The 27,080-nt window shown below is 37.9% G+C and overlaps 1 pseudogene; it reads left to right on the forward strand.

The window, feature by feature from the left end:
• Positions 1-1,875: 1,875 nt before the first annotated feature.
• LOC149141829 (filament-like plant protein 6) lies at positions 1,876-3,579 on the forward strand (annotated as a pseudogene).
• Positions 3,580-27,080: the final 23,501 nt, after the last annotated feature.

The following is a 27,080-nucleotide window of genomic DNA, read 5'->3' on the forward strand; positions in this document are numbered from 1 at the left end:
AAATAACAATTAGACATTTTAAATCATGTTTACATAGACATCTATGCATAGGTATATTTATTATCTTCCATATGTATACACAGGATGCACAATATCTACATACTTTGAAAGATGACCGGAGCCATTACAGCCAGGATAATTCCCACGAGGCTTCTAGCTTTATAATAGCAGCCCGTTCAAAGAGATGTCATAAACTTCAAAAGGATCTTGTATCATTAGCGGATTTTAAAGGGCTCCATGAACAGGTTTTGAATACTTTTGCATTCTGGTTAAGACCAAGCCATGGGGTCCCAACTTCCCATCGATTGGTCCTTGCAGCTATTTCTGGTTTGAACTCAGGGTAATTTTTTGATGCAACAGTGAATGCTGTTTATGAATTGGTTAGTTACACTGTATGGAAATATTGGTGGCCTTGCCGAGAAAATGCCATTGGTTCAGGTAATTGTGTCCCAAGTCATGGGACTCGAGTTGTTTTTTGGCTTTATCAAAGGTTGCTCTCATAGAAAAATAAAATTTCAAAATTGCTAGTATCTTTGCAGCCTTTCAAGACCCTGAATTTTGGATAGCAGCTTTGGCAGCCTCAAAAGATGCTTCAAACAATGAATGGTTCAGGCCTTTTACCGAGGCGCACCTACTTTGGCATCCTCTCTAGTGTGTTTAATGAGACTTCCAATATCATAGCGAAACTTCTCGTTCCATATAAACATAGAAATCTTCTCTTTTGGATGTATGCACCCCCGACAAGGGTTTTCAGCATTCCAACTTCAGGGGATCCTACTGTTCCAGAAGGGGTGGAAAAAGAATTTGGAACTCTAGTACAATATCTATGTTTTTGGTTGTGGGCTACGCGACAAAACCATACCTATTGGCCCAATAGACCCCTGGTAATGCAACAAATTGAGGTGTGCCTTAATATTGTCAAAATTCCTCAAGAACGAACGCTTGACATGACGGGACAGATGAATTTGGCAGAGATCCAGATTTTGGCAACACACGAGTGTTTTTTGTGATCCCTCAGGTGCTCGACAAGGATATCCAATTCAATTCGTGCCTGGTTAAACAACTTGCCTATTTGGCTCATCGTGCAACATGAAATTACTCTTATGATGTTGTTGTCTGTGAATGAATGGAAGCGGCTGTGCAGCTACACATATTGGCTTTCACAACCATGCTTGAATCAAGCAAACGACCACCCAACCAATCATTGATAACCTTCACATTTCAACTATGGAGTATCGCAACAATAGTGATCCAGATATGTGGCTGCATTTGCTTTCTGTGAGCAAAGAAGGTGGAGCAGATGTGATCCAGACTTAAACCTTTTGGAATGGTCACGAGCCTGTTAGAGGGCAGTACAATTTTATGGTGAGATATGATCTTGTTAAATTTGTGAAGCCTGTTCAAAATGTCGGGCTTTATTTGCATCTTCGAATAGGCCCCTATGTTTGTGCAGAATGGAGCTTTGGGGAACTTCCTGTTTGGTTACGCGACATCCCTGGTATTGAGTTTCGAACTGATAACATGGCATTCAAGGTAGATGATGCTGCTGCTGTTCGAGATGCATTGATTCGCAATGAAGAAGAAAATATTAGTATGAAAATTGTAGATGTAGCATTTAGAAGCTGTTAAAAGGATTGCAACGTTAGAAGCAGAGTGTCAAAGACTTTGGAGTCTAGTTTGGAAAAAATTGCCAGGGCCTACCACATTGGATCAAATGAAGATGAAGTTGAGACCCTAGGAATAGAAATGGGAGAAGGTCGGAGAAGACGATCACTTACCAAAGGCCGTGGTTCGTTTGTTTCTCATTCATTTGATTTTGGATATGATTCTCAAGATCAAGGTAAAAAAGAATCTGAATATCTAACAGAACTTACGGGGAGATATGATCTTGTTAAATTTGTGAAGCCTGTTCAAAATGCTGGGCTTTATTTGCATCTTCGAATAGGCTCCTCTGTTTGTGCAGAATGGAACATTGGGGAACTTCCTGTTTGGTTACACGACATCCCTGGTATTGAGTTTTGAACTGATAACATGGCATTCAAGGAAGATGATGCTGCTGCTGTTCGAGATGCATTGATTCGCAATGAAGAAGATAATATTAGTATGAAAAGTGTAGATGCAGCTAAGAAACAGCATTTAGAAGCTGTTAAAAAGATTGCAATGTTATAAGCAGAGTGTCAAAGACTTCGGAGTCTAGTTCGGAAAAAGTTGCCAGGGCCTACCACATTGGATCAAATGAAGTTGAAGTTGAGACCCTAGGAAAAGAATTGGGAGAATGTTGGATAAGACGATCGCTTACCAAAGGCCGTGGTTCATTTGTTTCTCATTCATTTGATTTTGGATATGATTCTCAAGATCAAGGTCAAAAAGAATCTGAATATCTAACAGAACGCCTATTGGCCATGGAGGAAGAAACAAAAATGCTAAAAGAGGCCTTGGCAAAGCGAAATGGCGAGCTTCAAGCTTCAAGAACATTGTGTGCTAGAACAGCAAGTAAACTCTCAAGTCTCGAGAAACAACTGGAAGTTTTAAATAATGATCAGAAACAGAGAAAACCTGCCCTTGAGCTGCACATTGAAGGACCGAGGAGTCAAACTGCAAGTAACCCACCTAGCTTAACCTCGATGTCTGAAGATGGGAATGATGATGAGGTAAGCTGTGCAGAGTCATGGGCCTCAGCTCTGATTTCAGAGCTATCTCAAATTAAGAAGGAAAAGGATTTAGGAAGAAGTGACAAGACTCTGGAGTCAGAAAAAGTGGATTTGATGGATGACTTTGCAGAGATGGAGAGGTTGGCCTCTCTCCCTTCACCGAAAATGGATCAGACAGCTGGAAAATTGGACGTCTCAAGTGAGAAAATCATTGTAGGAGGTGAAGATAAGACCTCTTTGGAAGAGACTATTGCAAAAAGGGATTCAGAACTTCAGTCTGCCAATCAACTATGTTCAGATCTATCCAAAAAGCTAGCTTCTGTGGAAGAGGAGCTGACTGCCTTGCAATCTAAAAATGATGCCAATGAGAATGCTTTAGCTAGTCTTCAGGCAAGGCTAGATACCATCTTTGAGGTGCATGTTGAGGGTGGTGACGCACATAAAGTGATGGAAGTTGTTAAGCGTGCTATGACACAGACAGGTGGCGTTCTCACTGGCTCTGACTCTTGTACTAAGCAGCTGCTAAAAAATCCTTTGCCCTCTCACGATCTTGATAATCAAGATGCTTCTCAGTTTACCAAAAGATCAATAGAAGAAGAGGAAGATATATCTCTCTCCGATGCTAAATTTCAAATTGATGTTGCTGATCCTAAGCTGGAAAGTCTTGTTTCTGGAGTTGTTACTCTTCTAGAATATATGGTAAAAAAAGCTCAAAGTTCCCAGAAGCTCCCAGCCTCAAAAGTGCTTGATTTCAATACCAGTGTTGAGGCATTTACAAAATCTCTAAATCAACTTTTGCATGGCAAAGTGGAGATCATACAGCTTATTATGGAGATATATTCTGTATTGACTCAGCTTTTTGAGATTCATGCTCCTGTTTTTGCGGAGTATGATGTTTAGAATGAAGCGAATGGAGATTCCAGTATAATACCTGACATTGATAAATCTATTTATTTTGAAAATGGGGATCTCAAACCTAGCCAACTGGAACAAAATATAACTTCTACTGCACCTTTTTTGTTATCATCTAATAGTGTTTCTAATGCTGATGGTAATCTTAGTGTCATTAAGCAGAAAAAACTGGTTTAGAGTCTAAGGTGAAGGCTAGATTGGATAGATTTGCAATTCTAGAAGAGGAGTTTAAATAGGAGAAGACAAATGGAAGCTCTCTACCACTCTGTTCTGTTGGGGGAGTTGGAGTCTATAATCTTGGTTATCGGGGAATGAATATTGAAGAGGGTGAATTCTATCATGCTATTTTGTGGTTAAGGTCAACTAGGCTAGTTACTATTTCAATTTCTTCAGATGCACTGAAAATTTTGGCTGTTTTGAGTACCATTTCTATTAGTTTTGAAGTTCAAGACTGGACGAAAAAGGAATTCATTTTGAAATCTACAACAACAGATCATTATGCTAGACCTTCCTTAACAAACTCGAAGAAGGCTATAATTTGGCTTGACCGAGTTTTTGTCATGCCTGTAGATGCATTCAAGGGACGTGGTTTTTGAAAAGGACTGGCAGCCATGCTTGTTGATTTGAAACCAACTTTTATCAAAATTTCAGATGGCTGTGTTGTGGAAGCGTAGTGGCTTAGAAGTGCATTTCCCTGGAGGCAATCAATTGGACCATGGGAGGAGAGACCTATTCATTTTGGTGATGTATGGGACTATTGGTATGACAATGTATCTGGATTTTGGGGCGTGATAGGGAAAAAACCAAATCAGATCATTAGTCTGCACTTGAATGTAGGGAAATTTTTTCCTGCACTACTTGTTAATTGTCAGCAAGTTCTCTGTTTCTTGGACCAACTTTATAAGAGAGGGAAGAGCCATGTTTTGCTTGATCATCTGACATAGGGGAAGAGACACATTAAAAATATTTATGATGTGTGACAGGTTTCCATGTGATAGAATCTTCAGTTTGTAACTATATCAGACCAGTGCAGCAGAAACATAGTGGGATGCTTCACGGCATGGCAGAAGGTAGCAGCAATATTGGGTTCCGTTGTGTTAGGATGGTACAATAGACATATACTGGAGTATTCTACAGGAGAATTTGGAATCCTATTATTGATATACAGGTTTTGGATTGCTCGAGGGAAATCAATCACAGGAAGGGAGGACCGTAATGTCCCTTTCCAAGAAGGATGATTTAATTGCTCACTTTCACTTGGAGAGAAAAACAACTTAAAAAAAGTGAAATGATTAATAAAATTAAAAAGGTTATATAGAGAAAATCCATGATATTTTGATGACTCATGGTATTATTATGCCACCCATGGTATTTTGGATTAGAAAAAGTTATAAAAGAAGAGAACATTCGAGGAAAATATATATGTGAAATTTTATTTATGAATTGACAAGAAGTTCATGTAGCTACCGTGTGAGGGAGAAACCCTCGAATATTCCCAGTTTTGGTGTTGAAACATACACCCTAACTGGTCGCGATTGGTTTCGGTGGTTACACAGCCACCCTAGCTAATCAAGTGATTGATTGTTGCAAAAGAGGTTGAATTGATTATTCAAGGAGGCCGAATTTCCAGTTACAAGAGGAGGATGCATTATTCATATAAAGAAATTGAATTGCCAAATTGGAGAGTCTGAGTTGCTATATTCCAGAGGAATAAATTTCAGAAGGCCAAAGAATCATTTCCAAAAGGTTCGGATAGATTTATCAGGAGGGCCAAATTACACTACACAGGAAATTGAGCTGCCATTATGGAAGGGCTAGATTGCTGAATCAAGGAGCCAAGGACCGAGGGTGTTTCCAGGTTATTTCCTCAAATTATCAATGCAATTTCCTCTCAGAAGACATTAATACAATTATTGGGGCTTCTTGTAAATTTTATCTGCAATTTCTGTGGTTCCGAGTTGCATTTTTATTTAATATTTTGGCAAAAATTTATGTAGTGATTTCTCAAGATATTTTCTAGAAATTTTAATTAAATAGGTAAAAAGGAATATTACATCCCCTAGGGACTTTCATTGAAAGCCAACTTTTGGATTAGCAAACCTTTAGGTGTGGGTGATGCCATGTAAGCCATCTTTCTTTCACTATTGTTATGCATGTGGGATTATGCACAAACCACATGCAAACATAATCACAATTAAGAAAGTATTTGTGTGGAACACAATCTCAACATGGTGAAATGCCAATGTAGTAACATAGTTCATAACATCACATAGATAACAACAAGCAAAGATGGCCCACAAAGAATTTGCACATGAAACCACTATATATGTTAGTGTTAGATTGAGGGAGGATGCTATCACATCATCTTGCGAACGACACCTAAAATCCACCTCCATATTGACAAAGCTTTTGGTGCAAGTAATGCCTTGCAAACTATTTTTGTCTCACAAATGTTATGCACATGGGATTATTTACACTATGCACACTTAGAAGGGGAGTGTATTAATGTGGAGCAAAAGAAAAGTCTAAATTTATTTTTTAAAATAGTTTTACGTTATCTAGGCATTGATTTGATGGTTAAATAAGGGTAGTGATATCCCCCCACCAAGGTTGAAATTTCCAAAGACACGTTTTTCCTCTTGTGGGATATTTCATTGTGCAAAAGGATCATTTTAAGAGATTGGAACTTGATGCAAGATTTGAACGACTTTGACAAAATAGATATCCCCCACCCATAGTTTCTTAGATGAAAGGATCTTCCTTTAATGTTGTATGGTGACTTCAATTTATTGTAATGTTCTTAGATTAGGAAAGGGCATGCTTCCTACATTATAATAAGAGGAATAATCTTGTTAAGAAAAAAATTGAATATATTTAAGCTTGAAGCTTGCCCATTGTTGTTCTTCCACAACCCTGGTGTCTAGGGTAGAATCTTAAATCTCTGACGCTACCAAACCAAGAATCACAACCAAGCTACTTTGCACATCGGAATATAAACAATAGTAAATCTACTGATGCACAAAATATACACAACTTTTTACAAAAATTATGTACAATAACCTAATCTTTGTTATATTAATCCAACTGAATAATACAACAATCTAGGGCTCCTGTACCAGGGATAATTGCCTTCAAATATCCACAAGTACAATAATACAAATACAAGATAATCTGATGGTCTAGTTGCTGTAGTGCACCTCACAGCTGTTTTGTCATACCCTGTAACCTGCTGGTCCTTCTGCTCTCAATCTGCTCACTAGTTGCTCCTTAGTCCATCAAGGAACAACACATAGAGACTCCAGGAGGGCTACCTGCTATCACTGTTACAAGCCTCGTCTGCTACAATGAGCTTTGGCTAATCCAATCTGCTCCTCTTGTTGGCCAAACCTGAGCTCCAAACTGCCTCCTATAGTAGCCTCCTTTGTCCATCAATTAATTACTCACAGGTTCAATCCTTCACCCACCTTTAGCTGTCAAGTTCCTTTATGACAAGCTGATCAAGGGTTACTCTTGGGTCACTTGCACATTGTCCTCCACCAGTTCAAAGACACCCAGTACCAACTGTCCACTCTAGGAATCCATCCCTAGCATCAAAACATTCTCAGAATCATCAATACATACTTTTGATATAGGTTTGATTCACTACTGTAGGTTTTGGCTCTGGTTAGGGCTAATAGTAGTCTGCTTTAACTCTTCCTCCCTCCAAAAAGCCTCCTTAACAATTGCAACTTACATCTGTCTTCTTCCTGTATCTCAACGCTTTCTGTCTACAGAGAAATCAACCCAACTTTAGGCCTTCCAACTCTCTCCTACATACTCGGCCTATCTTCCAACTTTAGAACAAACTTGCGGCTCCCTTGTTAGTTGCTAAAACAAGTGTTTTCGGCCACCTGTAGCGAACAAACTTCTGTGGCTCAACAAAATAGAGTCTACCCACACATATTTCACCATAAAACAGACCCAAATTCTTCCTCAAGCAATGTGGCCTTCTCTGCAACAATTTAGACCTGCAATAGAAGGAAAGATACACCCAAAGCAATGCCCCTCTTCCATGCCTTGCCCTCCTCTTGCCTGTGGCCAACTACAAAGATGTATTGATATGTTCTGATGCACTTGGATGGTGAGGAATGACCTCCAATGTCACTCTTATTTATACAACTCACGTGGTGTCTCCAACATGCCTTGTAGCACACAAATACACTAGGTCGAATTGCTCTAGGTGCCACAAAAACCATTCCTTAACTTCAAAAATTAATATCTCATCATAAACAACTCAGAATTCGATGATTTTTGTTGCATTGGATTCCTCTCAATGTCCTCTATTATCTCCATCCATCACATGTCTAAAAATCATCGTGGTTTCATACCCACCAGCTTGGGTGGAAAGCCCTCACCTTGGGTTCCAAGCCCACAATGCCCTATTGTGGTGCTCCAACCTTTAAACCCCAAACCCTAGGGATTGGAGTACCTCCCAAGCTATCAAAAATCAATGCTCCCTCTTAGTGAGTGAGGTACTTCCAAGACTAGGAAGTAGCTTATCATCGTCATCATCATCATCATTGCTCGCAACACTCACCCAACTCCTGACACCCACAACTGCAATAATCCCTGTAGCATGGACTATGCCTCTCTCAAAAGTGTCGTTGTCACTGGAAGCATCCTGCTTCTTCTTCATCTCCTGAAATATCTTCCACTCCCTCCATGATTCCTTCTTGGCAGCGGTAGGAGCGCCCTTACTCCCCATTGACCACGCACTCTTCTTGGGCTGCAAAGTCTCCCTCTAAACCTGCAAACTCCCTCTAGAACTCGACTCCCTTTGAGCCTTTGGAACCTGAATCTTCTTCTCTAGAACATGTACCTGCTCGTCTAAAGCTTGCACCTACACTTGATTTTCTAGAACCTGCAGCTAGTGCTCTTGCTTCTTCCCATGATCCATAGTCTTTCTCGCCAGCCTGTATAGACCATGCTCTCTAACTCCAATCACCACACCTGCAGAGCTAGAGCCTCTAGGCCCGAGTCTTGCCTTCCCACTTTGGAACAACATCTCAACCCCTCCTGCTCGATTGCTGAGACAAATATCACACTATATTTGAGTCCTGGTACAAACAATACATCTTGGACTCACATTACCTTTCTTGAGACCATCCTGAATGGCACAACTCCCGATCCTCAGATATCCTTCTGACTCTTGTCGCCCAACACCATGTGCAACTTCGAGTCCCACTCAACTAGAGTCTTGAATACCTCTTGTGACCCTGTCATATGTTTAGACGCCCCACTATCCACGTACCATGTAGCCTCATCTATGGTACCCTGCGAGAAATGAGAGATCAAAGCAAAGTCCTCCTCCTCCAATCTCCTAGTGAGAGCATCTATCTCAGTAGAAGTGGAAATCCTGGCGACCTTCTTCCCTTTCTTCTTCTCGTCATCACTTGTCTTCTTCTTCATTGGACATCTCATCGAAAAATGACCCATCTCGCTACATTGGAAACGCTTGATCTTACTCAAGTCCTTGTGCTTGCCCTTCATTCTTGCCACGTCATCATCTGAAGTCTTCTTCTTCGTATGAAGGTTCTCGTTTCGCAACTCTTCCTGAATGAAGTTTCCCACAACCTATTCTAGTCTGGCAACGACCCCCTTGATGAAGGGCATCCATTCTTCGGTGAACCCTTTCAAAGCAATCCTCACCATATCAGAATCTAAAATAGTCACACCGATGACAACAAGCTCATATTTGACTTGAGACAACTTCGTCATATACGATGTCACTCCTTCACCTTGCAACATCTTGGTGGACTTCAACTTGTCCTCCAATACCAGCACCCAGTTCTCATTCTTATTCTGGAACAAAGTTTGAAGAGCCATCCACATCGCATGTGTGGTGTTCTTCTTGGACAAATGTGGTATTAGGGAGTTTTTCACACGATCTAGGATCAATCTCGCCTTTGTATCCAATTCTTCATGTACTTCTAGCTCCTTAGGGTAAGTTGGCTTCTTGATGACTTTCTCGGCGAACTCCCAGATCTTGTTGACCTACAAGACCAACTTGATCCTTTACTTCCATGGACTATAATTGGATAATCCTTCCAACCTGTCCTCATATCGAAGACCAAATTGTAACTTCAACATTGTAGTGAGCCCTTCACCTACAATGTGACCAACTCCCTCTTAAGTTGTACTTCACTGTGCACACTCTGATTCATTGTCCTTCAATGTAGCTCAGAAACACTTTGATACCATGTTGTTCTTGCACAACTCTGGTGTCTACGATAAAATCTTAAATCTTTGAGGCTACCAAACCAAGAATCACAACGAAGCTACTTTGCACAACGGAATATAAACAACAATAAATCTAATTATGCACAATATATACACAACTTTTTACACAAATTATGTACAATAACCCAATCTTCGTTATATTAATCCAATTGAATAATACAACAGTCTAGGGCTCCCGTACCAGGGATAAAGGCCCTAAGATATCCCCAAGTACAAGAATACAAATACAAGATAATTTGACGATTTAGTTGATGTAATGCACCTCATAGTTGCTTTGTCATACCCTGTAACATGTTGGTCCTTCTGCTCCCAATTTGCTCCTTAGTCCATCAAGGAATAACACATAGAGACTCGAGGAGGGTTGCCTGCTATCACTGCTGCAAGTCTCTTCTACTGCAATGGACTTTCGTTGATCCAATCTGCTCCTCTGGTTGGCCAAACTTGAGCTCTAAACTGCCTCCTCTAGTAGCCTCCTTTGTCCATCAACGAACTACTCATAGGCTCAATCCTTCACCCATCTTTAGCTGTCAAGTTCCTTTATGACATGCTGATCAAGGGCTACTCTTGGGTCACCTACACGTTGTCCTCCACCAGTCCAAAGGCACTCAATACCAACTGTCCACTCTAGGACTCCATCCCTAGCATTGATACAATCTCAGAGTCAACATTACATACCTTTGATATAGGTTTGATTCACTATTGTAGGTTTTGGTTCTGGTTAGGGCTAACAACAATCTGCTTCAACTCCTCTCCCTCCCTCCAAAAACCCTCCTTAACAACTACGACTTACCTCTGTCTTCTTCCTCCCTCTCAACATTGCCTGTTTAGAGAGAAATCAACCCAGGTGAAATCAACCTAGGGCTAGGCCTTCTAGCCCTCTCCTACATACTTGACCTATCTCCCAACTTTAGAACAGACCAACGACTCCCTTGTTCGCTGCTCAAACAAGTGTTTTCGGCTACCTGTAGTGAACAGACTTCTGCAACTCAACAAAACAGAGGTTGCCCACACATATTCACCATAAAACAAACCTAATTTCTCCCTCAAGGAATGCGACCTTCTCTACAACAATTCAGACCTACAAGAGAAGGAAAGATACACCCAAAACAATCCCTCTCTTCCACGCCTTACCCTCCTCTTTCCTGCGGCCAACTATAGAGATGTATTGATATGTTTTGATGCACTGGGATGGTGAGGAATGACCTCCAACGTGACTCCTATTTATACAACTCACGTGGTGTCTCCAACATGCCATGTGGCAGACAAATACACTACGCTGACTTGCTCTAGGTGCCACAAAAGCCATTCCTTAACTTCAAAAATTCATATCTCATCATAAACAACTTGAAATTCAATGATTTTCGTTGCGTTGGATTCCTCTCAATGTCCTCTACCATCTCCATCCATCACATGTCTAAAATCATCATGGTTTCACACCCACCAACTTGGGTGCAAAGCTCACACCTTGGGTTCCAAGCTGACAATGCCCTATCGTGGCGCTCCAACTTCCAAACCCCAAACCCTATGTTGAGAAATCTAGGGCAATACTGATAAGGCTTCTTATTAATTTGATTTCTCTATTACTTGAAAATATCTTGTGATTATGTATTTCTTCTTTTCTTCTTAGTTATTACATTATTATCATGAAGACTATTGCCAAAGCACAAAAATACAAGAGACAAAATATAGGCGCTTAGCCAGGGGAAAACCCCTAGGTAGGGGAAAACCTAGTCAAGAACTCTTCCTTTAGTAGATTCAAATCACAGTGAGACATTCTTAACCTTAGACCAGAGACAGACTCATTCCATCCACGAAGCCAACCCTTACCACAAATAGTCAAACATATTTTAGTCTTCCGCTTCTCTGCAAGTTCTGCAACTTTCAATTTCGATCCTCTGTGGATCATTTGTGCAACATAAAGACTTTGGTTCCCTGACAAGACATACTTCTTCGTTCTTCTCTTTTGACTGTCCTTTCTATGATCTTCGCATCACTTTCTGTCCTCTATTCTTCATTGCAGATTTGTTCTTCGTTCTCCTCTATAATGGGTCGAATACACACCTATATATAGTTGTTGGAGTGTCTATTAATGGGCCGACATGAGCAGTTTGTAGGAGCTGACCTGTCAACTTGTTTTGAGGTTGACTTGTTCACTTTTCATCAATTGTTTGGAGGCCGACTTGAACAATAGGTGATTGTCATTTGTATGAGGCGCTGACTTGGTGGAGGAGATTCTTTAACACAAAATAATGACTTTGACTTAATAAGAAAAAAATCCTAAAGCACACAATGGGTGCTATGACCTATGAATCATTGACCCAAGCATGAAACCTATGCTTTAATAAGTCAATTTAAATAATAATAAAAAATATCTTTTGACATGTATTACAACATGACTCAAGTACAATTATGAAGGACGACACTAGTTACATTCTTCAACACTCCCTCTTAAATAGGGACATAATCATAATTACATGTATATATAGGTACATGTAAGATCTCGAAATGAATTACCAAGAGTTCTAGAACACTCAGTGCTGCAGATTAGATACCTGACCAGGGTAATCTATCCGAGTGGGACTAAGATGTACTCAAGCTTACCATCAGGCTTACTTACTAACCATCAACCTAGGGATCTAAGTGCATATCCAAGGTCAGAGCTCCAAGGCCAACGCCACCCTCCCTCTTCAGGATCTAGACATCAACACATAGGTCGGCCAAATGTCCTCCTAAGCATCCACCATTAGATGCTTCAACTCTCCCTATCAAACTAGATATATCCATTTTACCAAGCATGCTTCCAGAGTGTTCATTCTTCTTATGGAGAAATTTATCTATACAAACAAAAACCTCAATCAGTAATAAACTATCAAAATATATATACAAGTGAACACAAACCTTCGAGGTTCTCAATCATCATGATGCCACATTATTCATATGCAACTAGTAGGAATTTTTTCTTCTTTCATTTCTTCAACAACATCAAGACATTCTCAATAAATTGTAGTACTTTCATTCATTCTTCGATTTTAAGGTATCCATCATGACTATCATAATATGCCCTCCCTCTTAATTGGGGAGATGTACTCTTTCCTTTTAACCATGCTCCCTCTTAATCTTGGAGATATCAACCACTTCCTTCTTTTATAACATCAGAGAACCTTTTATGGCTCTAACCCTCCTTATGACATCAAGTTCGTCTTGATACATAACTTCCTTCATCATGCTTATGTGAACATCTTCGTTATCTTGAAGATTATGTAGTTGCAAAACTTTAATAGCAAGTACAACCAAATACAAATCGAAGCATGAAGTTAACTATACTATAATGGAAACATTAGACTTTAGACATCAAACACTTGAACCTAGTTAGGTTCATAATTAGCAAGAGACACATCTTTTTACATATTAGAGACATCTATTTCTTGCTAGGGTTTAGCCATAAACCCTAGAATCTATCTTTGAGATACAAAACCTTAGATATCTGTAATTCAATAATAATCCAATCAACAATTTTCACATGATTAGACTTCACTAGGTTTTGTTGCAAACCCTAGATCACATCGAGAAATAATATCATATCCTAGAATATCAATCTTCTACTAGGGCTTTGTTACAAACCCTAGATTTCATGAGCATCAACAACTAAGTTAGCATATTCGCATATACATATCTAGGATACTTTTTACATTAATATCTACTAGGTAAACCCAAGACACAAACATCACTACATCGAAGTTAAATATTCAACAATTTCATTTAGACTAGGGTTTTGATCATACAGATGAATACATACCTCGGGTTTCGATCTTAGGACCTCATTTTGGATAATACAAGGGTATTATTTATAAACCCTAAAGATCTAGGGTTTCAATACATATTAACAACAAACCCTAAAGGACTAGGGTTTCTATCAAAACCCTAAACATAAAATGAATAGGTTTTCTAGATTTCATGAACCTTAAGTAGATTAGGGTTTCATAAACATTGACATACCCTTAGGTTAGGGTTTTATAATGAAACTTTTTAGGGTTCCACAAGAATGATAGTTTAATGTGGGTAGATTCAATCTAACTATTAATCACCCTAACAAGAATCTTTACGATTCAAAAACCTAAACATAAGAAGGTTAGTAATAAATTTCAAAATGATCGAGTCCTTTAGTGAAGAAATTCTTATGGCATTAGACATACTTGGAGTTACTCTTTCTACAAACCTTGTATGGCTTCCATACTGAAGGACTTATTCTTAGCATCTTCATGAGTTAATTTGTATTGACTTTGCTTTCTTCAATATATCCCTGCATTATTTATTGACAAGTACAAACAAAATATACAAGTATAATAGAGTGATGATTATTTGGGTTTTTCATTGACCTTTTGGAGAATGGATTTCAAGAGATCTTAAGTACAAACTCGTGCTAGGTCTAAGGAGCAACATGTTAGAAAACTAAATATTCAATTCTTACTTTGCAAGGAATTGTCATAAACCTTGTATTGCTTTCAAGCCCTAGGCGTTATGAGATAGGGTTTCTAAACAAATGAACCTTTCATGTATATATTATCTAGGTTTTACAATCCTAAACATTTACAATCTTTAACATAATAAGAACTTACTAACCTAAGCAACTAAGCATTTTGTTAATAGTCATGTCATACATACCTCAAGATCACGTACCTTTGACTTTGATGTTCCATTGAGCTTGTTGCTCTTTCTAGCAAATTGAAAACACATTGTTAGATTACAAAACAAAAGAATAATATCAATACTTACTTGAGTTCTTGATGCTATCTCTTGACTGTAGTAAGGATGAGTTTGCTACATGTTTTCAAATATACTTCATATAGACTGCTTCCTTCAAGAGATCCTTCAAAGAGACTTCAAATAGAAATGATTCCACTAGTTTTCAATCTTCTAGTTAGGGTATAAAGAATTGCTACAAAACTTGAGTGTGACCCTATGATTAGTGCTTCAACAATCTACTGATATAGCTTTTCCAAATAAACTCGGTATGCTTGTCTTGACAACGACTTTCTTGTTCTATAAGGTCAACTATTGTGGTGACTCGACCTTCTTTTATGTGACCGTTCAAGCTTGGATCTCATGTAAATATACTAACTTGATCTCTATGCTAATGTACATGATTGCGTTCTTCCTTTTAAATATGGTAACGACTATTAGGTGGTTGACCAAAATAACTCAACCTTGAGTCTTTGGTTCTTGATGGAGGCTTTAATCTAGAAATTTTAAAATATAATTATGCCCAGGTCTTTGAAATCAGAACCTCGACTCCTCTTTTCAAGTTGACTGTAGCTTTATATCAAGATTTCCAACTAGGTCTATAAGGCCTCAAAATATTTCAGTCCTCTTTTATTAACAAGAGATCCTTACTCTGATTTAATATGACTTCTTCTAGTCCACATAAGATGAATTCGATCATCCTTAAGTATGCTTGTACTTCTTGTACTGTTAGGTCTCAAGAATTCAGATTTCCTGAGATAATTTCAGATCTCTATCTTGATGCATAGAGCTTTTCTTTTCTTTTCAGGATGCTCAATCTTGACAAGGCTATTTATCTTAGCCCCTTGGTGCCTCAAAACAATGCTCTTAGTGCCTTCGTCTTCCTTGCTCAGGGTTGCAGCTTAGACACTATGATTAAGGCTAATTGATGTGCCCAGATTTCAGATTTCCTTCCTTCTAGTAGCTTAGTCCTAGGGATCTAACTTCTTCTTAATTTCTTGAAGCCTTGTATTACTTGCTTGATCTTCCAGCTGCCCTCATGTCAATAAACCAAGCTCTGATACCATGTTGAGAAATCTAGGGCAATACTGGTAGGGCTTCTTATTAATTTGATTTCTCTATTACTTGAAAATTTCTTGTGATTATGTATTTCTTCTTTTCTTCTTAGTTATTACATTATTATCATCAATTTCTAAAGCACAAAAACACAAGAGACACAAGTTATAGGTGCTCAACTAGGGAAAAACCCCTAGGTAGGGGAAAACCCAGTGAATAAGTCTTCCTTCAGTAGATTCAAATCACAGTGAGACTTCTTATCCTTAGACCAGAGACATAGACTCATTCCATCCACCAAGCCAACCCTTATCACAAATAGTCAAACATATTTTAATCCTCTGCTTCTCTGCAACTTTCAATTTCAGTCCCCTGTGATTTGCTTCAAGATCATATGTGCAACATAAAGTCATTGCTTCCCTAACAAGAAAGCCTTATTTGTTCTTCTCTTTTGACTATCCTTTTTGTGATCTTTGCGTCACTTTCTATCCTCTGTTCTTCACTGCAGATCTGTTCTTCGTTCTCCTCTGTAATGGGTCGAATACACACCTTTATATAGTTGGAGTGTCCTTTAATGGGCCGACATGAGCAGTTTGTAGGAGCCGACTTGTCAAAATGTTTTGAGGCCGACTTGTTCACCTTTCATCAATTGTTTGGAGGTCGACTTGAAGGATAGGTGACTGTCATTTGTATGAGAAGGAGCTGACTTGGTGGAGGAGATTCTTTAACACAAAATAATGACTTTGACTTAATAAGAAAAAAAATCCTAAAACACACAATGGGTGTTATAACCTATGAACCATTGACCCAAGCATGAAACCCATGCTTTAATAAGTCAATTTAAATAATAATAAAACATATTTTTTGACAAATATATTACATCATGACTCAAGTACAATTATGAAGACCGACACTAGTTACATTCTTCAAAACCTAGGGCTTGGAGTACCTCCCAAGTTATAAAAAATAAACACCCATCTATCAAGGTAATGGTCACATGGCATGCCATATTGAATTGTAGAGGGCCTAGTGATTGTGATGAAGTGCCAGAGAATGATTTTCTAGGAAAAGTGGAAAAATGCCAATTTTCTCCCCTTTTTGTAATTTCAAAGATAAAACACTGCCTTATGGATGATTAGAACTTTTGATAAATTCTTGCCCTATAATTATTAGAACTTCAAAAACATGTTTTCGTGTAATAGTTCGAAATTCACCATCTTTTAAGGGTGATCGCTTGGCAATTTAAAGCATTATAAATTGCCTTTAAGCACAATAAAAGCTAGTTTTGTGTGGTGGGTGGGCTTGTTGAGTTGTTTCTTCTTAATGGTACGTCCCTTGTCTTTATATTTTCTTCATTATTGATGTATGTGTACTTTAAATGCAATTGAAATGTTTAGGCACCTAAGGTTGAAGTAGGATTAAGTGGAAAAAAGATAAGGTAAATGATGATCACTAATGATGGGAGTATGTTATGGAAAAGAAAATAGTGATGGGCGTATGTTGTAGAAATTTCCATATATAAATGTAAATTCAGAAATTTCACCTTGCATTAGAGGTTTTTTAGATCTAATCCATGAGAGCTCTCAACCTTAGGGTTGATATGAAATACTTAATTATCACAACACAGAACAACAAATAAAGTCAATATTTTTTGTCCAAATCACTATGCAGTGCAAGAGAAAAGAGACTTTCAATAATAATAAGTCACACTTCTTGGGGCACATTTTTCCATGCATATAATAGATTTGAAATAACTTTAATATAACAAAATTTTACAATAGTGAATTTTCTCTTCCTATGTTCAAGATATATGCTAAATCACTTAACAATTTCATCCTTATGTTATATCAGGACAACATGAATAACAAGTGTTGGAATTCACTTAATCAAGAGGACATCACAAGCTAAAAAATGAATTTGCAAGTAAACAATAATTGGACCTCTAAAACACTTCATTAATATATAAGAGATGATGTACATGTACATACTCAACTTATCATAAGTTGTTTCTTCAAGCTCTCCAAAGCCTAGTTAGGGAAACCATGGAAACCTTCACTGCCAACTCCTCCTAGCTAGGAATCAATCTCCTTCCACTATTTGTATGGGGGATGGGGGAGGTAAAAAATACAATAATAGGTTTAGTCCACTAGAAGCAACCTACATACAAGATGATAGGTCCACAAGTGAAGTACTCTTTTTACAAGTGAGACATGTCAAGCTCCAAAGTGGAGATTTCCAACAAGCATGGCTCCAAGGCATGGCCACTGTTCATGAATTTATAGTGCTCATCCTGCACAAACCTCCAAAGCCCCAATGCTCTTTTTATGCCATGTGGGCCTTCAAGTCCACCTTGCCTACGTGATCACTCCCTTTACTCAAGTGTCCTCAACTTAGGGACAAACATCAATGCAAACAACCAAGTTTGTTCATGCCATATAGTCCTCGATGCCCTTCTCTAAGATGCCTTAAAGTCCTCTTCTAGAACAAGTTGTCCTCCCAATCAAACAACCAACCTCTGTAAGGTCATCATGAAGAAGCCACTAAGCCTCATACATCTCCAATAGTCTAGTATGAAAGACACATAAACACCAAGATGAGGCATGATCATCGATGAACAAGCCATTTCCCATGTGTATGTGCATCACGACACATCCAAAGATCATCCTTACAACATATACCCAATTTTTTGGCTTCTCTAAGTTTGGAGAAAATATTGCAGAGTTTACAGTAAATGAATGTATTTATTCATTAATATTACTTATCAATAGTTTTAACATTAGGATTAGTTTCCAACAAATTCATTGTTGTTTTATAAGGTGAGTTGTGGATGACAAACTTCACTTATTTTAAGGCACTTGTCTCTATTTAGACTATCAATTTGCATTGCATATATTATTTTCGTGTAATAATCTTCCTTCACAATCAACTTGGCATATTATATACAAATATGGTGATTTGAGTTATGGGTTTGCTAAAATAGAGTGACATTTTTGTATTGGTTATAGATGATTTCAACACCATATTCTTTCAGTGTTACTTGAATCAAATGGCTTTGTTTCTTTAGTATACAAATTTTCACATGAGCACAAAAAAAAGATAGACACCCTCCGTTGGATCCATGGTGTCTTTTGAAGAATAAAACATCCTTCCAATGGGGTTTAATGGTGAGAAAAATACTCGACTACTTTTTCTTTTCATGATTCTTTCCAATATATCCGTGATTCCTATGATACATGATAGTGTATCATTCAATCCATTTTGATCCTCTTTTTTTTTTGTCTACAAGGTCCCCTATAAGATTATAGATGGCTATGCTAACCTATCTTTCATCATAGCCATTACTCTTGAAAACAATGGAAAACTACTTTATCTCCTAATCCATGTAGTCTTAAATTTAGACCATGATAACTCACATCACTACGATATTTTTTACACCAAGTTTTTGCATAGGATAGTGCTATGAGTCGACATGTAAGTAATTTTTTGTATGCGCTTTTTTTTTGAGGACATGACACACTAAGTATCCATCATTTATTCTCACTATGAAAACATCCAAAAAAAATTGTATTTGGATGTAGATCAATAGACAAAACCATCAAAATAGCTATTTGTGTTGCATCTAAAGTTGACATAAACACTTCAAATTGACATATTGTCCATAATTGAATCAATGTTATAGGAATGATGAATAATAAGTTAAAGGATATCATAGACAAGAAAAATAAAAATATTGTAAACTTGATGAGGAAGCAAAGAAAAAGCATAAAGAAAAATAATAAGACATCATTGGTTTCGTTTAAGATAGTGCATTGGATGTTGTTCAAATGTAGGTGTTAGAACACATTCTAAATCTTGTAGTCTCCGCAAGAAATCTCACAATTTAAGACTTAATATATAAAATTATGAACTTAATCAAGGGCTTCACAATAAACATGGTAGAGGAAATAATACAAGAATATATGTTGGCCATAAGAAGAGAATATCCCCCCAAAGTAATATTAGCCATGAGAATAAAGTAGCATTAGGTAACTTGAGTGAGAATGAAATTATAAATGTATTAAGGGATGATAAAGATAGCACATCCATTGTCATGATCATAATATATTACGAATGAAAAGTAGCAGCACATCTCATAACTAATGAAAAATATATGGAATTGGAGAGTGATTCAAGTAATAAGATCAACAAGGAAGTGAAAAAAGATATAAATAACTTGTTCCTTAATGAACACCATTGTCCCATACATTTATAGATTACCTAGAGCCCATAAAGAAAGCATACCTATCAAACCCATTTTAGCTACAATTGGATCACTATATATATATATATATATATATTTTAGTGAAATTTCTTGCAAATAAGCTTAATTTATCATTGGGAACACCCATTCTTTCATTAATGATTCCGCACACATGGTCAATGAAATGAAAAATATTAAAGCAGAAGACGTTGATATTCTAGTTGGTTTTGATATGGCATTACTATTCACAAAAGTTCACATGAAAGAAGCTATAAGTATTATTAAGGATCTAATAAATAATGGAACTACAAAATTTTTTGAGGTATACCTTTAGATAATCTTATTTAGCTTCAAAGGGGTCATGTATGAACAAATTGAAAGGAAAAGATTAGATGAATTTCTTAACCACATCAAAATAAAATATGATCATATGAGATTCATAGTGGAGGTAGAAGAAGAAATGTGATACCATTTTTAGATGTTCTCATGATAAGAAGAAATGTTGGATCTTTAGTGCATTGTCTTATTGCTAAAGAAAGTGTAACTATGTTCGGTCTTCATAATGACATGTAATTATTATTGATGTAATAAAAAAGAACAAAAAATATTTTCGTATGCCTTGCTACATGGGTTTCATGAGAAAGAGGTTTATTTATTTACTAGTGGCTCCCAGTGAGAGCCTTAGGATTTATTTTATGTCAAAGAGTCAAGTCATGTATGAAGTAGCTCTTCTTGAGCATTTTGAGTCATAAAAAATGTCAAGTAGTCCTCCAAATGACAAGCACAATCTTCTTCATCATGTCGGCCAACAAAACGATGTAAAGGTAGTCATGTTAGCTCAAAAAGGAGACACAACAATGCACTATGTCATGTCAGCTTAATATGTGGGTCAAACCACTATAAATAGGCGTGTAAGTTCAGAATTACAGTGATGGAATTTCAGACATCTCTGAAACTTCGGATAGGTACAAATCTCGGTGATGATTATAGTGTCTCCTCAATGATACAGATCTTGGTGCAAGGAAATTACAGTCTCGGCTTAGGTAAAGGATCTTAGTGATATAGTCTTGGCATAGTTGTGGCAGTGAAGATCTCGTTGGAAGAAAAACATAGCATAGTCTCGGTGATGAAGGTGATTTTAGGATCCCATAGTAGCACGCACAGTCTCGACATAATCACGATGAGAAAGTCTCATAGTAACACACTCTGTCTCAAAGGTGAGTCACAATCTTAAGCATAGATATGGTATTAATGGAGACAATCACAAAGTTATAATCTCAGTGAAGGTGTAACTATGAAACAGTAATGATCTTGGTGGATTTAGGTATAGATCTCATTCATGTATAAGGAGATCTCGTTGGTATGGTGAAGACCTCGATGAATGTGCAACAATGGTGTTGTAGCAGTAATGAAGATCATGGTGGTGCAATAGTGATGGCCTTAGTGTTATCTCAACAATGATGAAGAAGATGATTGGTGTCTTGGTCTTGGAGTGCCCTAATAGGTCAGGGGTCATGGTCTTGGTATTCGTTAATTGGAATTTCTATAAGAATAATTTTGTGTAGGTTTTCCTCTCAAAGAGTGATAGGTTTTGGCCTTGGAATAATGCCAACATCGTGTGTTCTTGTCTCTTTTGTTTTTGGTAAATATTTGATGAACTAAGTAGACAAACTCTAATAATAAGGAAATATTGTACTAAATAGGAAAAGACAAAACACCTCACAAATAGTTATCATGCAAAGAAGAATCACATTAACTCTAACCGCCCTAGATTCTTCAACATGGTATAGAGCTAAGGTATTGAAGTCAAAGGAAGGGTAGCAAAAAGAGACATACAAGGATCAATTTTCAAGGAGGGAATCAAAGCAAGTTGAAGGGCTTTGCCAAAATTGAAGAATTAGTCTACAACAAGTAGTCTACCACAAGGGGTTTTGTCTATATGATCAAAGAAGCAGTCTACAACAACACGATCTTTTGTCTCCATAGTCATCATCAAAAGGACACCAAGTTGTCTACAAAGCAAGGTAGCTTGAAGAACCCCAAAATCAAAGATTACATCATCTTGAAGAAGGTCAAAACCCTAAAAGCAGTCTTGATCTACACTACAAAAGAAGGCAAATTGAAGGCAATAAGACATGGACATCTTCAAAGGATCATCTCCTTGCCTTAAAAGAAGGTCATCGAAGAAGAAGTACTAATACATCTTCTTCAACCATCATCAAAGCTATCAAGGTGAAATTTCATCTTCACATGTCAAGTCAGTATCTTTTCATTCTATAATCAAATTTGGTTAAATTACTTCGTGTTTGCAAGGAGATCCATAAATCAGTTGGCTCATCAAGATTCCTTTCATAAAGAAGGAGGATAGACATAGTCCTCTAATTAGCTGAAGTCATTGAACATATCAAAAGGTCTCCTTTGAATTCATGGAAATGGATACTTATGAAAGATCCCCTCATATAGCAATATTGGAGACATCAAATAGATGTATATGATAAACTCATTCTCTTAGGTGCAATGAAGAAGGTCAAATGAAATTTGATCTACATGAAAGTAAAGGGTATCAAAGGGTGTAGGATATCTTCATAAGGTTCCATTTACAAGATCTAGGAAGGAAGATAACCATCATTGATTCATAATGCACTAACAATCAAGGTAACAAATATCCATGGGATAAGAAAGTCACCTCATTCGACAACTTATGGTCTCTATGATAAATAGAGAAAGGCAAGTTGATGGAAAAAGTATTGAAGGTTAAAAGAACTCATATATGTGCAAAAAGGAAAGGAAAGTTTGGTCCTCAAGCAAGACAAATTAAATATAGCTAAGATTCAATGCTATGGAAAGATTATAGAAAGAAGCTCATATCACTAGAAAGATGGAGGAAGCTGAAGAAAAGGGGCCAAGAAAAGAGGGAGTAACCAATCTCTACTATGAATAAGATGGTATCCCTCACAAAAGGGTCCTATCATAAGCTCCTAAATCTTGTGTTATAGATATGACCAAAATAATAAGATGCATCGTGGCATCATGAAATCATTAGAAACAAGAACTTGTGACATCACCATGGGAATCATGAAGGACAAAATCCATGGTAGTCAAACATGAAGGATATAGCTCTTGGGAACCTCATTGGACATTGAAGGAAAGAAAGAAGTCATCCAGGACAAGGCTCATCATACAACAAGTCAGAAAGGAAGCATCTAGCAGATGGGGACATACAAGATCCTCAAGATTCTCTGATGGAATCCTCATCGGAGGGTTCACTAATCTAGAGAGGAAGCATGTATTTCATCAGGATTCCAACTTATGGAATTCATGGGATGATGGTGTGATGACATGAAGCAGATCAAAGGATTGAAGATCTTTTCAATCAAGGAAGCTGCTGGAATAAGCCTAGATGACCTAAAGGTGAAATAAGGTATGTATGCTTGTGTTTAAATTTATAATGTCATGTCATATGGTTGCAGGTAACATGGATCATTACTTCTATATTAAGAAGCATGATCAAGAGAAAAAGGATCTCCTCTGAAAGGATGTAGGAAGACATAAGTCACACTAGATGAAATAAACATAATATGTCCTCATATGAAGTATGAGGTGGTTGACTACAAGTAAGAAACTAATTGAAAACTTCTGAGAATGAAATGTGTGAGGAAGGAAGAGATTGTGAGATATGCAACCCTGATGAAGGCGATCAACATCCAAAAAGACCAAAAAGATTTGACTAAGAAATCTCCCGAAAAAATATGAAGACTTTGATGAAAGTTTGAACAAGATAAAAGGACCTTTGACAATGATATATTTGAGAAATGTGTCAACATGTATGCATGATGTTGATAACTACAGAAAGATGTCATGATGAAGAGCCATCTCATAAGGTATGATTTGATTTAATGTTATGTTTTGATTTCTTTAATAATATCTTGATGAGTGCATGCAAGGCTGCTTGAACAAGAATTATAAGTACAAGTACAACTAGCATTCATGTGGTGGATGGAAGAAGCATGATGAGAAAGAAGTAGCCATATGACGATGGTTCCAAATATAAAGAAGGCCACTTTCCATGAAGAAAAGAATGACATGACAAACTAAGGAGGAAAGTGATCGATGTTGGTTGTCCTACCAAGAAGAATCTCAACTAAATTTCATGACAAGAAGGAGAAAAGTTGATCAAGCAGCTGAAGGACCCATGAAGAAGAAGTTGCTGATGTATAGGAGAGTCCCTAGCTAAGAGTGAGCTCTGACAGGTCCCTGATTAAGAGGGAGCTTGGATTGGATCAACCCTAATTAAAAAGGAGCGACATTTGTGGTTTTCTATTTCATGTGTCATGCACTAGGCTAGGACTAACAATTGGAAGTCTTAGTAAAGGCCATGAAGAGAAATGTAGACACATGATATCCTCCCTAGTTGAGAGGGAGAGATGGACACAACATTCTTGTCTTCACTTGGGAAGAAAGAATCGAGGATTGGGTAATCATCTGGCATCCGAAACTCTTTGAGGATGTGTAAGACATCCAAGATAAGAGTAGGCAAGAGTACCGATATTCTTTGAGCGCTGGGAACCCAAGATAAGAATATTCCTAAAAGGTCATACTCAGTGAACACCCAGATGGGTATGTAACTTGAGAGACAATGAAGGTGTCAATAGTCATTTGTCTCGCCAACATTGTGCTTTGATATGATGAGAGATAGAGCTGTCAGTCAAGGCCTTGCCGTGAAAACAATGTTGGTTACTATGATGCTATACATATGGGTTACCAATTTGATTCTTCTTATGAGAAATTCTTCAGATTGAGAATGACCAAGTACCATTATGAATACCTCCCTAGTTAAGAGGGAGTGTTGAAGAAAGTATAATTAGGTTCGGTCTTCATAATGACATGTAATTATCACTAATGTAAATGATGTAATAAAAATATCAAAAAATATTTTTGTATGCCTTGCTACATGGGTTTCATGAGCAAGAGGTTTATTTATTTATTAGTGGCTCCCATTGAGAGCCTTAGGATTTATTTTATGTCAAAGAGTCAAGTCATGTATGAAGCAGCTCTTCTTGAGCATGAGAAAAATATTCTTGTGTCATAAACAATGTCAAGTAGCCCTCCAAATGACATGCACAATCCTCTTCATCATGTCAGCCAACAAAACGATGTAAAAGCAGTCATGTTGGCTAAAAGAAGAGACACAACAATTCACTATGTCATGTAGGCTTAATATGTGGGTCAACCCACTATAAATAAGCGTGTAAATTCAGATATATAGTCATGGAATTTTAGACATCTCTAAAACTTCGGATAGGTACTGTTGACATGGCGAGTTTTCGCCATACCAACAAGGGCACTAACCCTATCACAGACCCCAATTAGATCTGTTTTCGTTTGGAGTGGCTAGCTCCAATGGGTTTTAAAGGACCCTTGTGAACTGTAATAACTGTTGAAAGATTGCCTAAGGACCTTGTGAGCCTATTATTATCGCCGAGTTCGGTCATCACCCCTTCGCTAACTGCATAACCCCTGGGCTCTACCGATTGCGATAAGAGATCGGGGAAGGCGGACCTGAAATATACATATATATCCCTTAATAGTCTTGGCGTGTCCGTAATGTATGTCTTCCCTTTGAAAAACCTCGACCTCAATAATTTTCGAAAAACACAGGAATATGCGGGAAAACCCGCATTCGGCCATAAGGCCGAACCTGAAATATTATATGCCCGGATCTATAATCATCGGCGGGTGCGGGTGATAGCGGTGTGCCTTATATATAGACCCCGGACCCCGCTGATAGTGATATGCAATATGGCTCCGGACCCGATATATATGAAATATGGTTAATAATGCCATTCGGTTCGGAGTATAGTGGCGCGCATTTTATATAAGCCCCGGACCTGTCGATAGCGATGTGCGATATGGCTATGGACCCGAAATATATAAATTTGGGCTGATAATGCCGTCGGGCCTGGAAGAGAGCAGTGCGCAGTGTTGACTGTGATAGGCCAAAAAAGGGGTGATTTATACATATTTGTAAAGCGCTTCCATTGTAAAGGGTTATAATTGGAATAAGGTTCAATAGACAGTTTTTGAGGGTTGGAGAGGTCCCGATGGAGGAAACGAATGGAGGGTTAGGAAGGGCCAGAGAATCATGCGATAGATATCCAAAGAGGGGGGCTCAACCATTAGGAATTGAAGATTTGACTCGGAAACGAGTTAAAGTCTCTGGGATAAAACAGATCATTCAGAGAGGTGAAAGATCATCTTTAGGGGACCCATTCAAAATTGCTACCAAGGCAGGTTTTGATAGGGTGGTGGTTGTGGCCACAACAAATGGCGAACCGTTGCGCAAACCAGTTATCTCTGTTTCCAAATAAACCTTAGATCACTAGAACATCAGGGAGTTAAGATAAAATTGAAATGCAAACTGTATAGATGGACAGGCATGGGTTCCACTTCAACATTAATTGCTTCAGGTGGGATAGAGACAAATAGCTTCTACTTACTGATAGGGTTTTGACAGGCATTCTCCAATGGTATTATTATGGGATTTATTGACTCTCCTTTACTTGTTTCTTACTTTAAAAAGTCCTTTGGGGCCATCACTGGCTTGTCAATACCTGTTTAGGTGTGTACCTCAGCTCTTTATTGCTCATCAAACTTGATGTAGATATGTTTATCTGCACTTTATATGAGAATTTCAGTGCTATATTTTCATATGATTGAATGGGGCGCAGTCATGGATCATGCCATATTTTTAAACCGCTTAAGAAAGGTTGGGTTTGCTGTGTCAACTGATACTCTGAGCCCAACAACAGTCCTTACTCTAACCGGCTTCCCAAACAACCTGTCCTTCCAGATTGGCACAAGGACTTGACATTTCATTTTCTTTTAAATAAGTCCTTCCAGTTTCAGGCACAAGGACTAGAGCACAATTGGATTTGCCACATGGTATATGATAGTGAGTTTAGCCCATGAAAGGAGATTTACTTGTAGATAACATGTATTGGACAAGTTAGTGTGGTGGATGGGACCAATGGAGAATGACTACAAACCTTACAGGCAAGTATAGGCTAGGTCTGAGTGGGATTTATTCAAAATGCAGCACTCCTCCATGCTAGTCTAGCTGTAGTTACACATTTTTTTGTTTTATAAAGATGCCCCTACATGCTCCAAATATCCAAGTTATCAACAGATTTTACCAAGTCCCAACA

This window comes from Pinus tabuliformis, chromosome X, assembly GCF_031772625.1.
Source record: "Pinus tabuliformis cultivar Carrire ecotype Pingquan chromosome X, CPIR1, whole genome shotgun sequence".
In the NCBI taxonomy this organism is placed as follows: Eukaryota; Viridiplantae; Streptophyta; class Pinopsida; order Pinales; family Pinaceae; genus Pinus; species Pinus tabuliformis.